Here is a 23,429-nt window from a genome sequence, read left to right as displayed (position 1 = left end):
GACAAGTGTGGATCCGTTTAAAAGTATCACAATAGCATCAGCCTGCATGAAGGTTTTTGTAACCAATTTCCTTCCTCCTCAAACCTTAGCCATTCCATCACCTCTGGACTACAGACGTAGCAGTAAAACGTTCTCTAGCGCGTCCATTCAATGGCTCGGCTGGATTGCAGACAGCAGAGCCATATTTATCGAGCATGCATTAAATAGGGGTGAAAAGAAAATCGACCCATATTCAGTGGATGGGTATGCAGAGATTAACGGTGTCAAAGTTGCGTTTGAATTTTATGGCTGTTTTTTCCACGGCTGTAAAAAGTGTTACATGCCTCATGACAAGTGTCCGTTGAGAGGGGTCGCATTTGAACAGTTTTACGCAGCCACTGTTGAGAGAAGCAAGGTGTTACAAACTATGTACGGCCTTCGTCTCGAGGTCATATGGGAGCATGAGTGGATTGAAATGAAAAAATCAGACCCAGGGGTGATCAGCTTTCTTGAGAAAGTTAATGCACCCGAACCGCTATCCCCCCGGGATGCGCTGTATGGTGGATGCACCTGTCCTATGAAGTTGAGGTACACAGCGGAACCGGATGAAACTGTACACTATGTGGATTACACATCTCTGTACCCTTATGTAAACGCCAACTGCGTTTTTCCCCTTGGACACCCCACCATCATTTACAAAGATTTTGATGACCCCAGCAGCTACTTCGGTATAATCAAAGCTGTGGTCTACCCACCACGTAACCTGTTGTTCCCTGTTTTACCTTACAGAACATCCCAAGGTAAACTTGTGTTCACTCTCTGCCGCTCATGCGCTGAATTAAATAACCAGTCAGGTCCTTGCACGCATAATGATCAAGAAAGAGCTTTGATGGGAGTCCGTATTGAAATGACCCCCGTGCTGATCTGCGGCGTGTGACGTAGAAAGATTCTGATGACTGTCAGGTGAATCATTTTCCTCAATGCTGCTGTGTGGAGACGGTGCGCTGTTCAAATCGGAAAGAGCCTGATTGATTACGTTTAAAACGTCACCGTGCTGATGTTCATTTATTACATTTTCACTGTTAGCAGGAGATGCATTTAAAACGATGTTATCTGCTACTTCTGCATTAACAAGGATTTCGTTAAGTTCATTAACTAAATTTCTTATTTCATCCAGGGCAAGTCTGATTACTTGATCAGAACTAACTGCTACGTCTGTATTAAAATGACCCCCGTGCCGATCTGCGGAGTGTGACGTAGAAGGATTATGATAATTTTGCTCAATGCTGTGTGGAGACGGTGCGCTATTTACTTCTGCATTAACGGGAATTTCGTTAAGTTCATTAACTAAATTTCTTATTTCATCCAGGGCAAGTCTGATTCGGTTATCCATTTCTATGAACATAAGAAACAAAATAAAAATAAAACTAACCTACAGAAAAAACAAAAAAAAACAAAAAACAAAACACAGTGATCAGTTCAGTTTAAAATCACCTTGATGTCACCAAAATGCTTCTTTAACAGAATCTGACATGCTGCCAGAAGCGTTAACGATGAGGCCTTATTACGAAGATCCCGTGAGGCTGTAGAGACTGTCTTCCTGCGCTGTCCGTTTCTGTAGCCAATCTGTCCTACCATCAACGTTACCTCTGTAAGGAGAATGAACAAAAAATAAATAAATACATAATAAATATATATATATATATTGAAATAATCACATTAAAGCTGAAAAAATAAAGCAATTCAAATTAATTCAGTATGTATGTATGAATTAAAACGTACCGTTCATTAATCCACTCACTAGTGTTGCTCAGCTTTGTAGCGCAGAGAGTCGCTGTCTTTTGGCCGGGGTTAAATATTCTGTAAAAACAGAAGACAATAAAAGTTATCTTACGCTGTGCAGCACAGCGTTCATAAATAAAACGAAAAATAGTTTTTAAAATACACAAGTTTTTTTTTTTTTTTTATCTTACTCCGATTCTTTGCGGTAAAACCTCCAGATTTCACTTCTTGTTGAACTGAAACGGTGCCTCTCTGCTGAAAGCTGTCTTGATCTTTGAAAAGCGACCTTCTGGTGGGCGGATTCAATGTGGCATCTTTGGATGTATCTGTAAACAGGTTTATATGACATTTTATTGAACTATGCTTAAAATACATATATATATATATATATATATTTATATATTGTTTTTATTAAATTTTTATTTCCTTACCTTGCTCCTGCTCGACAACTATGTCTTCCACAGAGCTCTCAGTCGAATCTGTAAACAGTTTTTTATCTGAGGTTTAAAATACATTCACTCTCAAAGAAAAAATAGATAGTTCTTAGGACTTACTTTCTGGTGGTGCCGGTAACTTATCCGGTGTGTCTTCAGGGGAAATGATGATAATTGACGGGGGGGGTATTCAAAGAATCAGTTTTAATTTCTGTGTTAAAAGAAAGTTCAGTTGTTGCGAGTTTTTCTTGTTTGGAAATAATTCGCCTTCTTAATTTAGAGTGTCGATTCCAGCCGCTGAACCCTCCAACTTGATCATTCGGGTTTACCTCTCTCATCAAATCTATAAATTGAAACATTGTCAAGGGTTAACTATAATATATATATATATATATATATATTTTTTTTTTTTTTATTGCATTTAACATTTACTTACCATAATCTGATTGTGTCAAGATGAAATCATCAAGGTCATCAGCGGTGGGTTCTATGACAAAGAAACAAATATATATATATATATATATATATATATATATATATAAACAATATATATAAACAAAATTTGAGAACATTCACATGCATTTAATGATTTCTTAAAAATGAATACTTACTTACTTACTTACGTTTAAAGATGTCATTGTGCTTTTGTGAATTATCAGAAGAAGAAGCCACAATTTCCGGGTTTCCTGAAATATTTACCGACATTTTTTCTTGTCAGTACTGGTATTTTTCAATGTAACAAGTGTTATGGTTCAAAGACATTCAGCATTTGAAGACCCTGACACTGAGGTTAGCCAATGAAACAGAGCCCCAACATTTACACACAGTATTTATACCAGAACATGACAGTGTTATCTCAACTGCAAAGACTATGTTTTTAAGACCAAAACCCTTCTTGAGTTCAAAGGTGATATGTTATCTAAGAAACAGACGTAACTGCCCCTTCCTGACATCGCCCCTAACAGTTGGATATAGAATAACTGTAACCCTGTAACTCTAAGATGAAAAAGTAAATGTTTTAGAAAAGCTACAGGTAACTAAAATTATCATTCCTTTTTCCTAAAATGGAGTCTCTCATGATTCAAAAACAAACACATCATTGCTAGAGTCAATTTGTAACTTGGAAACAGTATACTGATGTTCTTTTTTTTTCTGTTAATCTCATATTCGTCTTACCTATTTCAGCTGCTTTTCCAGTATGTTGACGCAGAAGCTGAAGGTTTTTCTCGTTCCATCGATGTAGTGAAGCACAATTTTTTTATTTACTTTTTAGGTCTTTTCTATTTTGAACGGATTTAGACTGGCTCATATATTCAACAAATAGGTCCTGCTGTAAAGCAAAATTAACTTACAATTCTGTCAGGTTACACAGTTCCTTTATTAGGATTTCATGTGATAGGTCAACATTAAGTTGATTATACCTTTAAAATATAAAAGGATGCATGTCTTTTATTTATTTTTGTTTTTTAGATGTATTAACGCCTGAAAAAACATACAGATTATTAATAACACCCTTAAACACACCCCTGTGTGTTTTAATTGGCTCATTTAAGGCCTTCCCCGTAACACCCTTAAACACACCCCTGTGTTTTAATTGACTCATTTAAGGTATCGCCCCTAATGACGACAACCAATCAACATCCACTGTTACGCCCCCCTTGGACACCCCCCCAGCTTGACCACGTGACCTCCTGCCCACATGGCAACCACATGGCGCCCACATGGCCCCCACCGGAAGTCCCGCCCTCACCGGAAGTCCCGCCCACCTGTCAAAATGTTTGATGAAAGGGTGCACAAATTCTCTCGCGTCCAGGAATAAACATACATATGTATGACACCATCAGTAGTGTTCCTTTCATTGCATATTATTTAATCTGCAGTACAAATACATACATAGACCATAAACTTTTTCCAATGTATCACGTTACAACCACATACTTTTATGCAAAGTGAAACATGGAGGTCCACGAAAGTGGATTTCGTCTCTTCTTTTTGCGGATGACGTGGTCCTGCTGGCCCCCTCTAGCCAAGACCTACAGCATGCGCTGTGGCGGTTCGCAGCCGAGTGTGAAGCGGCTGGGATGAGGATCAGCTCCTCCAAGTCCGAGGCCATGGTACTCGACCGGAAAAGGGTGGCTTGTCCTCTTCAGGTTGGAGGGGAGTTCCTGCCTCAAGTGGAGGAGTTTAAGTATCTCGGGGTCTTGTTCACGAGTGAGGGAAGAATGGAGCGGGAGATCGACAGACGGATCGGTGCAGCTGCCACAGTAATGGGGGCGCTGTGCCGGTCCATTGTGGTGAAGAGAGAGCTGAGCCGAAAAGCAAAGCTCTCAATTTACTGGTCGGTCTACGTTCCTACCCTCACCTATGGCCATGAACTTTGGGTCATGACCGAAAGAACGAGATCCCGGATACAAGCGGCTGAAATGAGCTTCCTCCGTAGGGTGGCCGGGCACTCCCTTAGAGATAGGGTGAGGAGCTCGGCCATCCGGGAGGGGCTCGGAGTAGAGCCGCTGCTCCTCCACATCGAGAGGAGCCAGTTGAGGTGGCTCGGGCATCTATACCGGATGCCTCCTGGACGCCTTCCTCGGGAGGTGTTCCAGGCACGTCCCACCGGGAGGAGGCCCAGGGGACGGCCCAGGACACGCTGGAGGGACTATGTCTCTCGGCTGGCCTGGGAACGCCTTGGGCTCCCCCTGGAGGAACTGGAGGAGGTGTCTGGAGAGAGGGACGTCTGGGCGTCTCTGCTGAGTCTGCTGCCCCCGCGACCCGGTCCTGGATAAGCGGAAGACGACGAACGAACGAAACATGGAGGTAGTAGCATGATGCTGTGGGGATGTATTTTTCACCAGTGTCAAGAAAGATGATCTAAATTTGATGAGAAGATGAATACAGCTAAATCATGGCATCAAGCTTCAATTCCTAAGCTAAACAAATAAAAGTTACACATATATGGTACCATATAAAATGTTGTTTCAGGTAGCAAATGACATGCACTGCATTTGTATAGCTCTTTGCCAAGTCCAAGGACTCCAATGTACTTTACACTACAATCAGTCAACCACCCATTCACACATTCATAGTAGGGTACATTGTAGCAACAGCTGCCCTGGAGCACACTGACAGATGTAAGGCTGCTATATATTCGGTGCCACCGGGCCCTCTGACCACCATCAGCAAGTACAACAAAATCATGGAAAGGAATCTCTTACAGTGAATAAATATTTATACATGGAAACTGTTTGTAGTTGTCGGGTTCTGAAGTTTAGAGTGACCAAAGCACAGACAAGAGCTCAGCAGCTGCATGTTTAAAGGAGTCTTCTTCTTTTATTCAAAGATAAGTTCAAAAAGGTTTTCCAAATGTAGCAGGAATGTAGCAAAATCACTGCAGATACAAGAAATCCAAAAACTTGCAAAGTTGATACTGCAGGAACATAGTAGGCAAAGTACATAGACGAAGGTAGGTGAACAGAGATATGAACGGGGATTCGAACGGAAGGAACCAGCGAGGAACAAACAAGAACAGAGAGCTTATGAACAGAAGGAAGTGGAGTATGGACCAATGAGAATGAGAGATAGGAAATCAGGGGAGATGGAATTTGGGTGTGGACCAGGCTGTAGAGAACTGAGGGAATGTGAATAGTTGCCAAGGTGACAAGGCTAGAAACAAAACGAAACACGAGAGCTAAACCATAACATAAATCCAGAGGGGAAAACATGAGGGAAGCTAGACAATAACATAACCAAAGGAATGTGACTACAAAAACAAAACTATAAATAACAAGACTCAGGGAAACAGAACTAAGAAAAACTATAGATGGAGATAATAAACCAAAAGAGACATAAGAACCTAGAATAATCATTAACTAAAGTAAACTGAGAAACTAGAGGGAATACAAGAAACACCAAAACCTAATAATTAACAAAGAACACATAAAGAAACCCTGACTGTAAAAAAACAAAACCTAAACCACAGAAAGGGAACCAGGACGAGGAGCAACAGAGAAAATAAACTAGTAAACAAAGAGCGCAGGGAACAAATACCAAAACATAAATAAACACAGATATAATACATGGGAAACTAAACTAGAAACTACAAGGAAAACAAGGAAACTAGAAAAACAAACATAAAAATAGTCCTAATCATAAGAAAACCATAACAAGTAATAGAAAAGAAACCACTAAAGGAACTAGGAGATAAAACAACAAACACTAGGAGGCAGGAAATAAACAAACAACCATGACTACAAAACCAAACTAAAGTCAAAACATAAAACCACAAAAAAGTCCAAAGATGTCACCTCACGACAGTAGTGTTACAACCACAAACTTAAATGCATTTTATAGGGATTTTGTGCAGTAGACCAACACGAAAAGGTGCATAATAGTGAATTGGAAGAAAAATTACACACTATTGTCAAAATTTCTTAAAAGTGAAAATTGGAAAAGTGTAATAGATGATTAAATGAGTCATAGCAAGAACCACATCATAAGGAATTTTTCTTCAGGACTTCTCCACTTTTAATCTTCACTTAGGCCCTGGATTGACACCATATCTTTCTTTTGACTTTTTCTTACCTTTGTCCTAAAATGAGCATTTAACTTCGCTGCACTAGCAAAAACACTCTTTTTTGCAGAAAACTCTACAGATTTTCTGTAGTCACAAGTGGAGTTTTGTCTTTAGTCTTTTGGAGCATTAACTGTAAAATAAATTCAGGTCGAATTGCCCCGACATTCTCCAAGCATTCTCAGGTGTTAAAGGGGAAAAACATCTTCACAAACACCAGTCCACACTCTTTTACTTTGACCTTTTAGTAGCTCCCATTAGCACAGCTCACACCTGGCACTGGCTGGAGTTCCATGTGATCTTTTTACAAGTAGGACAGTTCTTTGGATGCAATAATGACACATTTTACTCTTTTACGACCAACACTGACCCTCTGTTAATTTAAAAGCCAACATCTATCTTAAAATTGCTTTAAAGGTTAATGTTTCCCTGATTCATGAGAGAACAAATAAAAACTTTGGTTAAACCTAGATAGGTAATTAGAGCTGCACTAGCTTTAGATTTGGTTGTATCTCTCAGTTTGTCTACAGCCTTGTAGTGATGCATGGATTTAAAACCAGAGTGATTCAGACCACTGTGGATCTCCCTTGTATTTCGTGGCACATGAAGACACGTAGCCTTAAGTAAATAATGCCCAAACATCACCTCTGTACACTTTAGAAATTGGGTTTATTATTTATTTGGTAGGGACAGATACAATAAACATAGATCATTATATGCAAAATAATCTGATGCCTGTATCATAGTGCTTATAGCCATAGCTAATTTGCAGCACCTGTCCCTTGAAGGGCTTTTAACAGTTAAAATAAATAAAAAGTAAAAACAGTGGCAATGAATGCAATCAGAAATGTCCAGAAACCAGTTAGTACTATTAAAATCACTGTAATAAAATTAACACATCCACTCAAGATCAAATAAATGTACGCCTCATATATACAGTTATGCATTTCATATGACATGGCCACACTGCTGCTGCTGTGTGAGACAGGATTTTGCTTGTTTTTTGAAAGTGGACAGGCTAGTCAAAGTCTTAATATTAACAGGAAGACCATTCCATAGGTTGGTTCCTTTAACAGAAAAGAAATGTTTCGCAAAAGATGTTTTACAAAATGGAACTTTACAGTTTCCACTTGTAGCAGCTTTCATTGACCTGGAGGTGTCCAGTCTGTTAACAAATTTACAAAGTGGCTCAGGTGCAAGTCTAATCAAACATTTAAAAATCAACTTTATATAGCTAAGATTAACAAAATTCACAAAATTTAAGATTTTATATTTACGTAAGATGTGACCGTGATGAAATCGAATGGGCTTTTTATCAAAAGTCTTTAAAGTCTGATTATATAGCCTTTCGATTCACTTTAAGGTTGTTTGACTGGTCTGAGACCAAACAGCAGTGCAGTAGGACAGATGTGACAGGATCATTGTATTCAAAAAGACATGAGCACATTCTAATGTCAGACAGCTCCTGATCATTTTGAAACAGTTCATACTCGCCTTCATTGTTCTTACAATGCTTTTAATGTGACTTTTGAAATTTAATTGAGGATCTAATATTACTACTAAATATTTTTCTTGTTCTACCTATTCAATTAGTTCTCCATTTATTTTGAAGTTTAGATCGTTGGTTGTCCGAGTTCTTTGTACATTGTTTTAAAAACTTATCTAAAACATTACTCATTATAGAAGTAAATATATTGCAACAGTCATACGTTTGACTATGTTTTACTACTTCATCCCACTTAATGTTTGTTAACTTGTTCTCAAAAATGATGAGGTCCTTGTGGGGAATTGTTAACTTTGTTACCTGTTGATCATTTTTATATCCAGTTACCTGCTTTTTTGAGAGTTTTCTGGAAATCAATATCATGTTATGATCTGATAGGCCACACACCAGATTGTATATTTTTGAAATTCTTTCAGTTTTATTGGAAAAAACTAAATCTATTGCTGTCTTTGATGTTTTTGTTAGACGAGTGGGTCCCTTTATAAAATGATGAAAATCATATTTTGATGTTAATTCTTTAAGGTGTTTCCTATTGGATTTATCCAACCAGTTAACATTGAAATTCCCGTAACAGATCACTTCACTATTGTATTTAAAAGTTTTGATTTGTTTTTCTAAATTTTGAAAAAAGGTTTGTGGGCAACTAGATGGTGGCTTATACAATACAAGGATGTTAAACATCATGCGTGGAGATAAAGTCACATTTACACATATATTTTCAAGTGATAAAGTTTTATCTAGTTGGGTCTCCTTGGTCTTAAAAGAGTCTTTAATATAAATGTTTAGTTAATCATAAGTTAATCTCCAGCCAAGCCCCAAGTTTTTCTGTAAATTCTGTGGCATGAGCACGACAATCCATGATGCTATATATACTGCCGCACAATAAGCAATTGCTACACAATTATATATATTGTATATACTATACACTGTAATGTCAACCAAACGTAATAGCATTGACCAGATTACAGTCTTATGCTAAGTTAAGCAGATGCTTTTTCTGCACTGATAAAGAATTCATTCACCTAAGCATTGAACCTGATCTGAATGCTTGCAGTGGTTGCTACAGTGAGGTAGCTGGACTTATCTTCTAAATAATTCAGCTACCTGACCACCTGGTGGCAATCTTAGATTAACATTTAGCCCACGATAGTCAGGCGATCGGGAAGTGTTTGTTAGTATTTTTCTGCAATTCAGTGTTAGTTTTACATCAAATGTAACAGGACACACACCTTCCAAAAAGTTTTGTTTTTATGTCTTTAGTCCACAGAATATTTTCCCAAAAGTCTTGAGAATCAAGATGACTTTTGGGTCATGTCGGATCAGTAGTTATTCTGCCCTTAGAAGTCTTAAATGGATACCATTTTCCCAATCTCTTTGTTATTGTTGAATATTGAACACAGACGTTTTGGCAGTCTTATAGTAATATTTGTTGGCTGGCCATTTCTGGAAAATTTCACCAGTGTTTGATGCTTTCTTCATTTGTGAATAAGGACTGCCTCAATGCTTCGCTGGAGTCCCAAAGCCCTGGAAATTGCTTTGTAAGACTTTCCAGACTAGATGTCGGTGAGTTTCATTTTCATTGATTCTCAAACTAAATCAGGGAATGACATGCTTTTTGCGATCTTTTGGCCTGCTTCATGTCAGACAAGTAATTTTTTGATTTTCCAGCTCTGGCAGCAATCAGGCCTGAGTGTGTCTTCTGAAACTGAACCATACAAATTTGGTTAATCACAATTAATTGATGATAGGGCCATGATTGTGATTATGATTGTAATTATAATTGGATAGATTTTTCCTTTTCAAAAGAATTTATTTAAAAACTGCATTTTGTATTTTCATGTTATCTTTGATGATAAAAAATTTTTAATTATCTGAAACATTTATGAGTAAAGTGTGGCAGCAGCATTAGTCTTTAAAACGTTATTCATGACCATTTATGTTTTAACAAATCTAAGTCTAAAACAACTCCCCTCTTTCTTGCCTGTCAAGAAACATCTCCTTCTCCGTGATTTCTATAACAACCATGGTACTATGAGCTTAAACCTGACCCAACCAAGTTACCACTCAGAACCATCAAGGAATCTAGAGTCAAGTTTGCATGTAGGTGTAAAGTGGGAGACAGATGTGCTCCATTATAAACATCAGTGCTTCTGACACTGCAGTTTCTGATGATCATACTTCACTTATATAACCACACACTGATGTAGTACTTGGCCAGGTACTGGTTAATTTGTGATGGGCTTTAGGAGATCCCAAAGAAAAAACACTTAACATATAGATGCCTTGTGGACCAGCACAGCGTTTGCAAGTGATAAAACTTGTTTATAAAGGTTAGTTAAGATTAACATTTAAATCACAATATTCACCTGGGTCACACTGGAGGATCATCTACCTAATCGATTTGCCATCCATCTGCACAACAAACCCCCAAAACCTTGGCACATTTCTGTGTCTAATGTGGTTATGAAAGCTAATGCAAGCTAACTAGATTGTTTGCAGACGTTGTCTGTGTGCACACCTAAAAATAAAAGTGCTCCAAGGTAAGAGAGTATTAGTGTGTGTGTTAAATCATGGCCTGGGGGGGGGGACTGGAATCAGTGGGTTATATACAACCTGGTTTTAACTTCAGGATATTTACAGATTTTTCAAGGTGCAGCGTTTGGATTTGAAATATAAAGCAAGGCAAGATTTTGTGATTTAAAAAGATAAAATAAAAACTAAATTGGATGTTGGTTACATTTATTTATATTTGGACACAGAGAGGGGAAGGTAATATTTTATTATAAGAGGTCATAGACAGATTACCTTCAATGTATGTTAATACCAGGTTTAACCAAAACCTTTTAAACACATAGACATGCATAACTATTGAGTCTGCCTCCTTGACCTTGATTTTCTCAGTCACACCCAGCAGCTAAATTGCAAGGTCTCCTCCCACAGGAGAGTTGTTTCACACCTGGGTATTTCACACTTCACCGAGCTTCATCCTCGTGAAATCAACAAATTCCCAAGAAATAGGGTGGAAACATTTAACCATGTATCAAGCTCAACGTTTTTGGTTAATAGAAAAGTGGTGATTGAGTTTATAAATATGTGTGATGGGATGAGAGGAGAGGAGAAACCATAAGAGGTAGAAGAAAAATGGAATAGACTGTAAAATATACTGAGTGTCCCCTTGTTTAAGAAAAATGTATTGCATTAGTTCAAGGGGATTAAGGAATCTGGAAAATAGATTTTTTAGGTGCCGTACCTGCAGAAATTAACTTCTGGTTATGAGTTGACTGCTTCATTGAACCTTCCCATTTTTGTCATACTGAACAGTCAAACATCACCATATTTTACCTAACAGTGCATGTTTTTAGCCCAATGAGAAAATATTTTGTAGAACCACCTTTTGCTCCAAGTACAGCTCCATGTCTTTTGGGCTATGTCTCTATCCTTTGCATATCTAGAGACTAAAGTGTTTGTCCCATTCATTGCAGAGGCTCACTCAGTGGTACTCATTCAGTACCACAGGTTCATTCAGATTGAATTGATGATTCACTGTTCAAGTCTTACCACAGATTCTCACTTGGATTTAAGCCTGGATTTTGTCTGGTCCAGTTTAACAAATGAATTTGCTTCAATCTGAGCCATTTGACTGTAGCTCTGGCTGGATATTTAGGGCTGTTGTCATTTTAGCCTCAAATAGGTTTACTTCCAGCATTGCTCTGTATTTAGTACCATTTATCTTGACACCAGGTCTAACCAGCGTACATCCCCATTAGATAGTGCTGCCACCACCATTTTTCACCATAGGGATGGTATGTTGGTGAAGCGCACTGTAGGTTTACCACCACAAAGAGTGTGTAGCATGTAGGCCAAAAGGTTCAATTTTCCATCTGAACTGAGCACCTTCTTTCAGATGTTTTTTGGTGACCTCTACATTCAATTCAATTCAATTCAATTCAAAGATACTTTACTGATCCCCGAGGGGAAATGGTTTCTGGTAAACACCACACAGGACGTCCAATAGATTTATTTCAACAATGACTTTCTACTTCTCACTCTTCCATAAAGGCCAACTAAAATATGTCTTTTTAACAAATGTTGCTCCCTTAGCTGTGAATCTTTGCAGCTCCTCCAGAGCTATTGTGTGCCTCTTGGCTGCTCCTCTGAATAATCTTCCCTGATCAGTTTCGGTGGACAGCCATAACTGGGAAAGTTTGAAGTTGTGCCATGCTCTTTTCATGTTTGGATGATGGATTGAACAGTGTGTTCAATCTCTGTCAGGTTTTCAAAGCTCGGGATATTATTTCTGTTCCTTGGTCTTCAGGATGCCGTTTGTTCACTTATGTTTGGATTCATAGAGCTGTTGTATTTTTACTGAAATGAAATTACTTCTGACGACTGAAGGCCATTGTTCAAACAGGATTTTATTGAGGAGCACAGGAGTAAAGGGGTCTATATGTAAACACTTCACACCCTTCAAATTTGTATTCCTTCTACTCAACCTTCACCTCCTTTTCAGTTTCTTCATCACCCACCAGCACATTAAGTCTAACACATCCACAGCAGCCTCTGGTTCTACTACTAAAACCAATATTACTTTTAGGTGGCCAGCTAAATGAGCAGACTGGTGAGCCTCGCTGAGTGGAATGAATGATGCAAAAAGAAATATTTTTTCTAAGAGTTTAAATCTTTGAAGTTTTTAAAGCACCAGTTATATGTGTTTATATCTCTCTGTCAGTGTGCTGTAATAGTCTGCCACGCGTCGACCCCACAAATCCATAAAGGACATCCCTCGCCATCACTGCAGCACTGTGCCATATGGACAGCAGTGTTATAGATAATGTTAATGTACCAGAGCGCCAGCTGCAGCTTCATTCAGCCGTTCTCTCCCAAGCTTCACCTGTAGTGCCCTTTCTTATGTCTTTTGCCCCCCTTTCATATCTTCCTCTCTGTCTTTCTCATGCACACACACATGCATGCACACACACATGCATGCACACACAAACACAGCGCTCAGGAAACCAATTACCACAGCCTGGTTGCTGGTCCTGTTTGTGAATGGGATGCTTACGGGAGAGGAGGAGGAGGAGGGGGCGGGCTCTGATGCATTTGTAGCATGTAGAAAAACATCAGCAACCAATTTTGTGATTTTTTTTCTTTCTTTTAAAATGTTTCTTTACTGGTTTCCAGCTCATTCTCATCTTTTCCAGCTCTTCATCCATTCTGTCTTCTTTGTGCTACCACTGATCGTCCGTGTCTTTTTTGATTCTGCTGGGGTTTTTTTGGGCCAATGCTGCATTGAAGCTGCCTTTATCAAAAGGTTTTCCCTCACTTTCCTCTTCACACATCATTACTATCATGATCTCTCTTGTTCATGTTCTCCACTTTTCTCCTCTACTACAGACATCCCATCATCTTCACACCTGTGCCATAAAGCAGGTGCCAGCGCTGGTATAGTGAACAACCACCACAAATACACCCAGAGACACTTACCTTCTGTGACAAGGTCTTTGTCCAGGGTGCTTCTGATTTATCAGTGGTTGGATGAGGGGCTCCGAGCCTGCGAGCTTCTGGCAGCTGAAGAGGAATGAAGGGCAGGAAGAAAGAGATAGAAAGGGTGAGGAGGAGAGACAAGAGGGTGCAGAGAGAGAGTAAGAGGGAGGAAAAGAGAGAGAGAAACAAAGTGAACTAGAACGATCCAAGAGGAGGAGGAGGGGTGCTCCGGCTTGCTGGAGGTGAGATGAAGGGGAGAAAGAGAGAGGTAGGAGAGGAGATGAAGAGATAAAGAAAAGGAGAGAGAGAACACTGGGTTGGGATAGGAGGGATTCCAGTGGATTGTGGGATGGGGAACTGAACTGATGACATAAGGGAAGGAATAAGAAGAAGATAAGAGAGAATGAAAGAATGCACACTACAACATGCATGAGGTTCAATGAAAAAAAGAGGCAGATTAAAATTAAAGAGGAGCAGCAAAAAGGCATTGCGGTGGAGAGTTTTTCAGAAAGCCTTGAAAGAAGTATAATCACAGTGTAATTCATGGAAAAGTAAATGTTTGGTTCCAGCTGAGCACTCCTTTATTACAACTGTAACCTTTAACGGGCTGTTACAACTCATGTCAAGCCATCAGATGCTGGCAGTCACTTGAGACAATCAATTCTAGAGCGCAGAACATGTCCTTCCATCCATTAAATCACAGCGTAATCCAATCTTGAGTTGGTGCGGCGCAGACCAGATTCTGCAATTAACTTTGGAGCAATAACTTGGCGGAGCCGCGGCTGCTCTACGAGAAAAGGGGAAAACAGGGTGAGGAAAAGGAAGAGCACAGATCTTTGTGAAATGTGAGTGACATATGGAAACCAGAGAAGACAGCATCTTCAGGAAAAAAAGGAGTTTGTGCTGAAGGTTTATGTCGTTGGACATGACATGGGAAAGAAGAGGAAGATGAGCAGTTTAGCCTTCAGCTCAGGGATAAAGGACAGTGGACTGGGGGTTATAGGACAAAGGAGATTGAAAAAAAGGTTAAATGGAGGGTGTGTCTCACACAACAGCAGCCTAAAAGCACTTCACAGCTGTGGGTCATAGATTAGAAAACTCCTGGCCTCTGAGCAAACACAATTCCAACAGAAAGACCCCTGGACTAAAACACTGGTGATTGTAGGTCTCAGTAGTCGCTTTGTGTCTAGTGCCAGCTTAGTTTAAGTTTATATTTGGCTGTGTCTTTTTTAGAATTAGTTATCATACTTTTAACTTTGTGGCTTATGACTTTCTTTAGCTCCATTTTTATGTCTTGTCTTGTTTGTAGTTTGTGCAGCTCTATAATTTATTTTTGTAAAAGTTACCTTGTTTATTATCACCTGCTTTTTTGTGGTTTTGGCTGCATTCACACTGCAGGTCTTGATACTCAATTCCAATCTAAGCTTAAAACCAATTTTCTTGCGTGATTGTTGAAACTACTAATTAAATGTGATCTCCATCAGACTTCAGTCCACGGACCAAAGCAACCCTCTTGTGCAGATGAAGAATGTTGTTTAAGGAAGTAATAACGAATGTTGGCGTCGCTGTGTTATTATTAAGTTGTTGAGCAATGGGAGCCAACAATATTATGACCACATCATAAAAAGACAAAGAAAGGTGATGAAAGAGACACAGCTGTTAACAATAGCCTTTAGTGGTGCAGTGACTGCTACTTCTGTAGAGAAGTCTGTCTGGATGTGTAGTTGGAGCCGGGACAATGACTTAAGGTTGGATGAAATGCGATGTGACCGTTCAGACTGCGGAAGCTTTGAAAAACATCGGATACGTCAGGGCATGAAATGTAAGTAGAGTGGGACAAAATGGCTACATGTGTGTACAAAACAGGGGTATGAATTGGTGAAGTGGCAAATTCACCCAGAGTTGATTTATCTCTTTAAAACTATCTCATACCCATGTACATGTCATGATCTTTTGACTTTGGTTTTATGTTTTGCTTTATTTTGATTCTGCTCCCCTGTTTCAATTGTGCCCTATCAGCCATTTGTCCCATGTCCTCAGTTCTACCCTAGTTACTTGCTTCCTTCACAGCTGCACCCAGTTTCTATTCAACCTCCTTGTTATGTATCATTTGGGAATCCCCTCTGGACTTTAGTTTTTGTAAGTTTGTGGATTTCGTTTTTATGTAAAACTGTTTATTTTCACCTGCCTGCCTCCTCCTTGCATTTGGGTCCTGCACTAATTCATGGTAAAACATGACATATCAGTGTGTTTTTATTAATTTACAAATTACCGGAATAAATAGCCTATAATTTCATTTGTGTATTAGTAGTTTGAATGGATGAATAGTTTGACTTACACTGTCTTTACATTTATTCTAGCTCTGATTCCTGTTTGAGCCAGCTAAGTCTTTTGAAAAATGACAGACCCAATAAAATGAAAATACATCAAAGCAAACTTTAAGTGGTTATTATATTTTTAACTCACAGTGTCATCAGCTGTTAAGGCAAATACACCCTTTCTGACAGGTACAAATGAATGCATGGCTTGTGATAGAGAAAGGCCCTAGGACTTTATAAAAAGATCTTGAAGATCAGTTCCTTTCAAGAAGCTGTTCAAACAATCCGGCTCAAACAAATATTAGCTACTCTCTTAGACGGCTGTATGGTAGGCCCTACAGTAAAGGTAGTGTGGACCATTCAGATGACATAATGCAATATTTGTATACAAAATACCACATAAGTATACTATCCTACGCGTCTTCCCTTTTGCCTGTTCTCTGTCTCAATGAGTGGAGTAGGAAAAGAGGACCTCACGTGTTCAACACAGCAAACAAAACAACAAAAGAAAAGTTACCATCGTTTGTATTAAAGAGACAGTCAATAGACTCAGTTCATTCACAAATGTCACAACTTCAGCCAGTATAAAACGTCCAGCAGTAGAAGGTTTCATATTTTCCTCTATATGGCCGGTATTAACTTTTTTACATATGAACTCCTTGCGATTGTTGTTGTGGACTTTGGGTCAATTAAGCCATTCTTGGCGAGTATTTAAATGAGAAGAATTATTTTAAAAACGCTCACCTATAGTTTTATTTAAATGCATGTTACTTTCAGAATGCTTTACATGAAACCTTATTTCTATTGATGGAGTTTCTGATCTCCATTGCGTCATTTGACTTTTACAAACTATGAGTGACTGTGATCCCTGAGCAAATCAAAAGAAACAAGGATGACCTCCTGCTAGGAGGTATTTTTTGGAAATCAATATTTCCCTACAGTTGATTATTGGTAGAATATAGAAAAAGAATTGAAATAATCAATTGCCAAAGTGGTTACCAAACATCTCAAAGGTGGGTGTTAAACCCTAATTTTAATTAAGGGTTTTAGTTTTGTACCTATTGTGTTCTTTAAGGTTTCATAACTTTTTCTTAATAACTGACTATTTAACTCAGTTCAAATTAGAGACCAGATGGCTCATGTTGTAATGCATTAGTCAACCTCTGTTGGTGTTTCATTGCAGACATGGTAATCTCTGTGAATGTTGTTTATTTACACTTCTGGAACTGATTTGACAAAGGTGCAGATTTCCAATTAACTCTCATTCATTCTAATATGATACAACAGCCATTAAAGGCTTGTAGAGAATAAAAATGCAATGTGATTTTCTTTTTTGTATTCTGAAGCAGAGACTTCGGTCAGCTTTAATACTCTTTAGCTAGTGAGAATTCAGTTTTGCCAAGGTGACTATTTATTTACTCAAGGACACTTCAGTTAAGTGAAACCTGCTGCTCGGCAGAGGTTCTCGTCTCCTCTAGAGGAATATCTGTATTCAGTTGCTTAAATACATTACGGATGGTGGCAGTCCGTTTTCACAGTAAATCATACATGCAGATAAAAAATATTTGTGCCCACATTTTTTCTATTATGTGTTCATTTTCCCAGGAATGTGCTTTATCCTTCTGAGGCGGTATTACAAAAAGCGTTTAGTCTGGGTATGGACATTTTGGGAGATAGATGGACAATGGCAGGTAAAGGATTTTGCTTTATAAGCTCCTGAGTTTGCTCTGACCATGAAGCTGCAACATCCAAGGAAAGGCATAGGGTAAACAAGCATCGCAAGGGCCAATAAAATGTAACTTATTTGAAATCAATTGTAATATTTAATTCTAAAACTGATTAAACTGTTTATTTAGATGAAAGTCATAAGTTTAAATTATGGACATTATTTTAAGGAGAATTCCTGTATACTTAGCTAGATTCCAGACTGTCATTGCATAAAAGTTTTCTTTTGTATTTTTTAATTCTAACATATTTTCAGTTGTTGAGTAAATTGCTGTTAAGACATGCTGCAGAAAATGTCAACTTTTGCTTTCCTTTTAACTGTGCATCAGTTATAGAAATGGTTGCGGAATATTCTTGGCTTTGACCCAAGAGAACGTGCAACTGTGTTTTTGTGTTTAGGAGATAAGAGAGATAAAGAAAGAGAATAGCTGTTCTACAACATCTCCCTCTGCTTACAATCCTTTTAATGTGCTTTTATGGTTTAAATACTCATAAAAAATACTCATAAAAAGTCCACATATTGACAGTCTGTCATACCCCACACACACAAACACACCAGCCATTGATCCAATTAACTCAAGTTACCTTCTCATCAGCCTGACTGATTATTTTATTTTGCACATGCAGACTGTGCATCAAGCAGTAGCAGGAGCAGACTGGTGTAATCTTGCTAGTCATAAGGCAGGAAACAGGAGGACAGGCGAGCATAAAGAGCTGACACAGAAAACTAACCAGCTTCTAATTGCCGAAGAGGTGATCAGTGTTATTGGAAACAGGTGAGAACAATGAACAGAAAACAGTACAGCTGACTGAACACAGAAATGATTAAACAGGGATCTAAACAGGCAAAAAAATTATCTACTTCATTAAAAGCTGACAAATTGCTAAAATTTGAACATGATGACCAATATGCACAATATTTCTAAAATCTGGAGTAAAAATTCCACAATTTCATTGTACCACAAATATCTAAACCCAAAACGTAAAGTATAACACACTATAATTACTTTAATTTTATGCCAAAAAGCAATACTATATATACAGCTGAAACCAATTTGTATACAATTTGTATAAAACAACACATTTTCTTCACTGGCCAATATTAAATGAGAGTAGAACTTTACTATTTTAGGTCATTTTGGTTTACAAAATCAGTCCTGTTTGACATACGTGAAAATAATGATTGATATTTTTTGTAACTCAATCAGATGATATAGTTGGTGATGCCATAGCTTTCGAAGCTTCTGATTCACAATATTAATAACTGCCATTGGCACTTAATAGTTCATAGCCAAACCAAAACTATTTTTGCAAAACAGCTCTATGATTATATGTTCTAGATGGCATAAGAAAAGAATATTACATAGAAATATTGAAGCAACATCTGAAGACATCAGCCAGTCATTTAAACCTTAGGCACAAACAGGTCTTCCAAATGGACAAGCCTACCACAAATTGATAACAGAGCACCTTGAGAAAAAAAAAAAAAAAAGTCAGTGATTTGGAGTTACTATGGAAAAGCCTTGATCTCAAAAAGGAGACAAAGAAGAAAAGACGTGTGTGAAAAAGGTGACCTTTAAACCTAACTTAGATACACCAGTTGTGTCAGGAGGAATGGGCTGAAAATTCAAGCGCATAATAAGTGCATAAATCATTTGTTTAATTTAACCAACCCAAAATGTGGTGTTTAGATGTAATGTTTGTTTTTAAAGCATTTGTGTTAATATCTGGTTCTAATTGTATATCATTTTTTGCTAATAAATTTATCTATGCATCAAACCCAATCCTGACACTGCCACCTTACATTTACTTTCACACCCTCCAAACAAGGGAAAATTTTGTTGAAAATATAGGTTTTTGTAAGCTGCTTTTGTCATAATGTTAACTGCCGACCTGACCCACATGCAGAGAACAACAAGAGACAGATGAGATTAGTGAATGTTTATTTAAACAAATGATCCTGGGAACGGGAGTTCTTTGTAGACTGAATCTAATGCATTGTGTCCATATCAGCATTACTGGATATTTGTGGTATGACTGGTTTTAGATCTGTTTCTTTAAGATCGCCATGAGAGAATCTTTTCAATCTGTGCCAATCAGCTGTTTGGCAAAATGTTAGGAAGTACAGCAGTTGTGATTGATAACCACTAGGGAGCGCAGTTGAGCCTTAGAATAGCAGAATAACGCTTCAAACGTCTTAGACAAAATTAGTGTGCAGTTTAATTATTTTAATGTGCACTAAAAACAACGGATAGAAAAATAAGGCCTCTTAAAGTAAATTTCAAAAATTGTTTTATGGCTGGATTTACTGACCCATGTTTGGGACACATTTTACACACCATAAAAAATAGACAAAACTCAAATCTGCTATCAGAATTGCAAATAGACTGGTATTACATTCATGTGAGCTAAATCTTAAGCTCTATGGTAATATATCAACTTTTACATTTGGCATTTTCTCAGTCACACATTGCTTAAGAGCATGAAGTCATGAGATTTTGAGTTCCTCATTAATTCTGAGAACCAGTTACTTTTTTACTTTCTGAACCCTCTTCAGAAAGTAGCTGTTCCAGTGTTTCCAGCAAGCCTGGACTTCCACTAAACTACATTGTGAAGCACTCAAACCCACTGTTCTGCATGAACAGTTAGACTAGTTGATTGTTTTGTGCTACAGTGACCACAATCTACAAAACTGGGTTGCTTATACAGTATATAAATTAGCTTTTAGTCACTTATAAATGTGGCATTCAATAACATGTGTTACATCTGCTTTCTTTCACTAAATGGCTTCATTTTGGAAAAACAAACAAGAATCGAAAACAAACAAGTAGAGAGAAGAATTGAGGAATTGGTCAGGCTGTGTCTTCACTTATCAACTTCTTTCATACAGAGGTGTGAAACATATTTGCTGACAGGAAATGGCAGGGCTAAAAAAGAAAACCAGTAAAGAGTCAGCTGAACATTTAGATAAGACGCAAATCAAGCTGCAATGCTGATCATCTTAGTGAACACTGGAGTGATTTTAATTTTGATATTTTTTGAGAGCTAATGATATTATTGCATAAAGTTTTGATTTGCTATACATTCTTATTGTCCTTCACATTTTAAAACTGTAACTTTAGTTGCCATCTTTGTTGTAATGATGTTCATGCCCAATGAGATTCTTGAAATTCTATTTCTTATGTGAACGTCAACGTTAACAAAGCCTATTTAAAACCATGCAAGTTGGGCAAAAGTGCCGTACAGCAAAGTGAAGCAAACCAAGCAACAACTATCTCTTAAAACAATAGGAAGACAAAAAATAAGATAGGAATAAAAGAAGTCTAAAATTTATTTTAAAAACTTGCAATTTAAAGGAGAGAATGAACACTCTAGTGAAAGGCATTGAAAATAGACAAAAAAACATACCATGAAAACTTTTAATTAATAAAAATATCAAGCATTAAGGCCATTAACTGAGTAGAAGTAAAGACTTTCTTTCACCCAGATGCCAAGTTATTCTTTTGGGACAGCATTTAGTGAAACATTGTGATCCAGACACAAGAAGAGTCTAGCACAATTCTCACCATTCTTCACAGACCGCCATTTTTAACTTCACCACAACTTCACTAGGACTTTACTGAACCTCTTCCACAGGATCAAATAAGAAACACTATGCTCGTAAAATGTCTTAATTTCAAACTAGAAAATCACTTTGTTCAGGTAAGATAACATTGGCCTTTTAATTGCTAAGCAGTTAGTGCAACCTACATTCAACATTCACACTTTGACCAAAGAACTGGTTATAAAGTCAGCATGGACTTGTGACATTTAAACAGAGTTATAAAGAGAGTAAGAATTTTGCTGTCCTTATTCATCTGTTAGTCAGTGAACATCTTTTTAGACATTATGAAGTTGTTGCATATACTGTTTTATTTTTAATCTAAAGCTGCTATCTCACTGTTACTTATCAAGCCATGTATGTTGTTGTATCTAAAACCATATTTTATGTGATTCTAAACTTACAGAAATGATGCCAGTTATGTGGAGCATTAGGTTATGTCGTGCTTGTAAAGTAAATCTGTTGCTTTCCATGTAGCCCTGACTTATATAGTGCATGTGTACTGGAATGAAGGGTGTACAAAAATACACTCTTCTAGAGTATACAGTAAAAAATAATAAAAATTATGCCTTCTAATTTGAATATTTCTTGTTTTGTAATCTATGTCATGGTTTACTTTTTTCAGCCAGATCTTTTTTTGTTGTAGCAATATTAGATATTTTAAACCTTTTTTTGGGTTGAAGACCTAATCACGCTCCACCGAAATTAAGAAAAACTGCATTGTTTTAACACATATAGCTTTATATGTATCACAGCATGTGCTTATATTTACATATTTTCAAAACATTATTTTAGCTTTGCATTTTCATCTTGTTCTCCTTGTAAAATAAAAGATCTAGTTTTACCCTTTTTCACTAGCTGAAACTGTCTTGCTAAATTGTGCCAAAAATATCCTCGAGCCTGTGTTAGATAACCAGAAAACTCTTTCAAAACTAAAAAACCTTAACAGTGACATTAGTAGAGCACAGAGTAAGCTGCTACTGAAATGTGACGCATTGACAAGAGTGAAAACGGTGCCGTGCGAGACACTGGCCCTGAAAGACTGCGCCAGTTTTCTAGAAAACATGAATACATCTGTGAAAGCAGATCTGAATAACTTCCAGTAGTCACATTGCAGTTCCTAATTTTATTTTGAGGAATTTGGATTTCTGCAAAGATTGCTTAAATCGCTGTTGCAATCTCAATAAAGGTTTTATTAAAACCCATTTAAAAACTAATATATGAAGGCTTTTTGTTTTCACTTATAAAGAGTGTGTAAGCATTCATATCTCGTTTTACGGTATCTGTTGTTAGAGGGTGTATGTGTGAATAATGTGAGCTTGTTATGAGAGTGACTGTCCAGTAATTAAAAGTTTGACACCACTGATAAAAGAACCAAAAGTGTGAGAAGCTGAATGATTTGACTCAGCGCTGCGGGCTGGCTAGAAAGAGTCACACCACATAAGAGAAGCATCTCTGTCTTGTATAACATCCATTTACAATAATGGGATTATAATGAACATTAAGATTTAACTTAGCCTGTTTTGTTTAAGAGTTATGTGAACAAGTATATTATTTATTTCCAATTAAAATTTTAGGTGTTCTCTAAGGAAAGGAGAAATAATGCTAATCAATTAGGCTCTGCATTGACCTGAAGACACTGTAAAGGCAACATCATAGATCTTGAACTGAAATCTAAACTGAAAATAAGTTTAAAAAGGAAAATAGAGATCTTAATCATCAACCAAATCTTTCCTCAACTTGATCAGACCCTAACGAGGATGGGTCTTAACTGTGATTAAATGTGTGTTTCCAGGTATGAGTTGCATTTGTGAAGAAAAGTTTCACCTAACTGTCTTTGAAGGCAGGCATCTATCATAAGAAATCATTTTTCTCTTTTTATTTTGGTTTTATGCCTTTTTTCTTGCACGCAGAAGTTTCTATAGTAAAATGCATAAATTCCAACATATGCTGTAAGTAAGAAAGATTTGGCCGTCTTAATATCTTTATAGAATGTGAGCAAAGTTCAAACTTCTTGATGTTGAGATATCTGTTGACC

The 23,429-nt window shown here is 37.6% G+C and overlaps 1 protein-coding gene across 1 annotated transcript in view; it reads right to left on the bottom strand.

The window, feature by feature from the left end:
• The window catches only part of LOC124862447 (parvalbumin-7-like), an 89,896-nt gene extending 75,902 nt beyond the window's left edge, over nt 1-13,994 (bottom strand). Inside the window, exon 1 of the mRNA XM_047356356.1 lies at nt 13,748-13,994. The gene's annotated coding sequence lies outside the window, so the exon portion shown is untranslated. The remainder of the gene's footprint in view (nt 1-13,747) is intronic.
• Between the last annotated feature and the right edge of the window lie 9,435 nt (nt 13,995-23,429).

Source organism: Girardinichthys multiradiatus, chromosome X (genome assembly GCF_021462225.1).
Source record: "Girardinichthys multiradiatus isolate DD_20200921_A chromosome X, DD_fGirMul_XY1, whole genome shotgun sequence".
Lineage (NCBI taxonomy): Eukaryota > Metazoa > Chordata > Actinopteri > Cyprinodontiformes > Goodeidae > Girardinichthys > Girardinichthys multiradiatus.
This window is presented reverse-complemented; position numbering and strand designations above follow the sequence as displayed.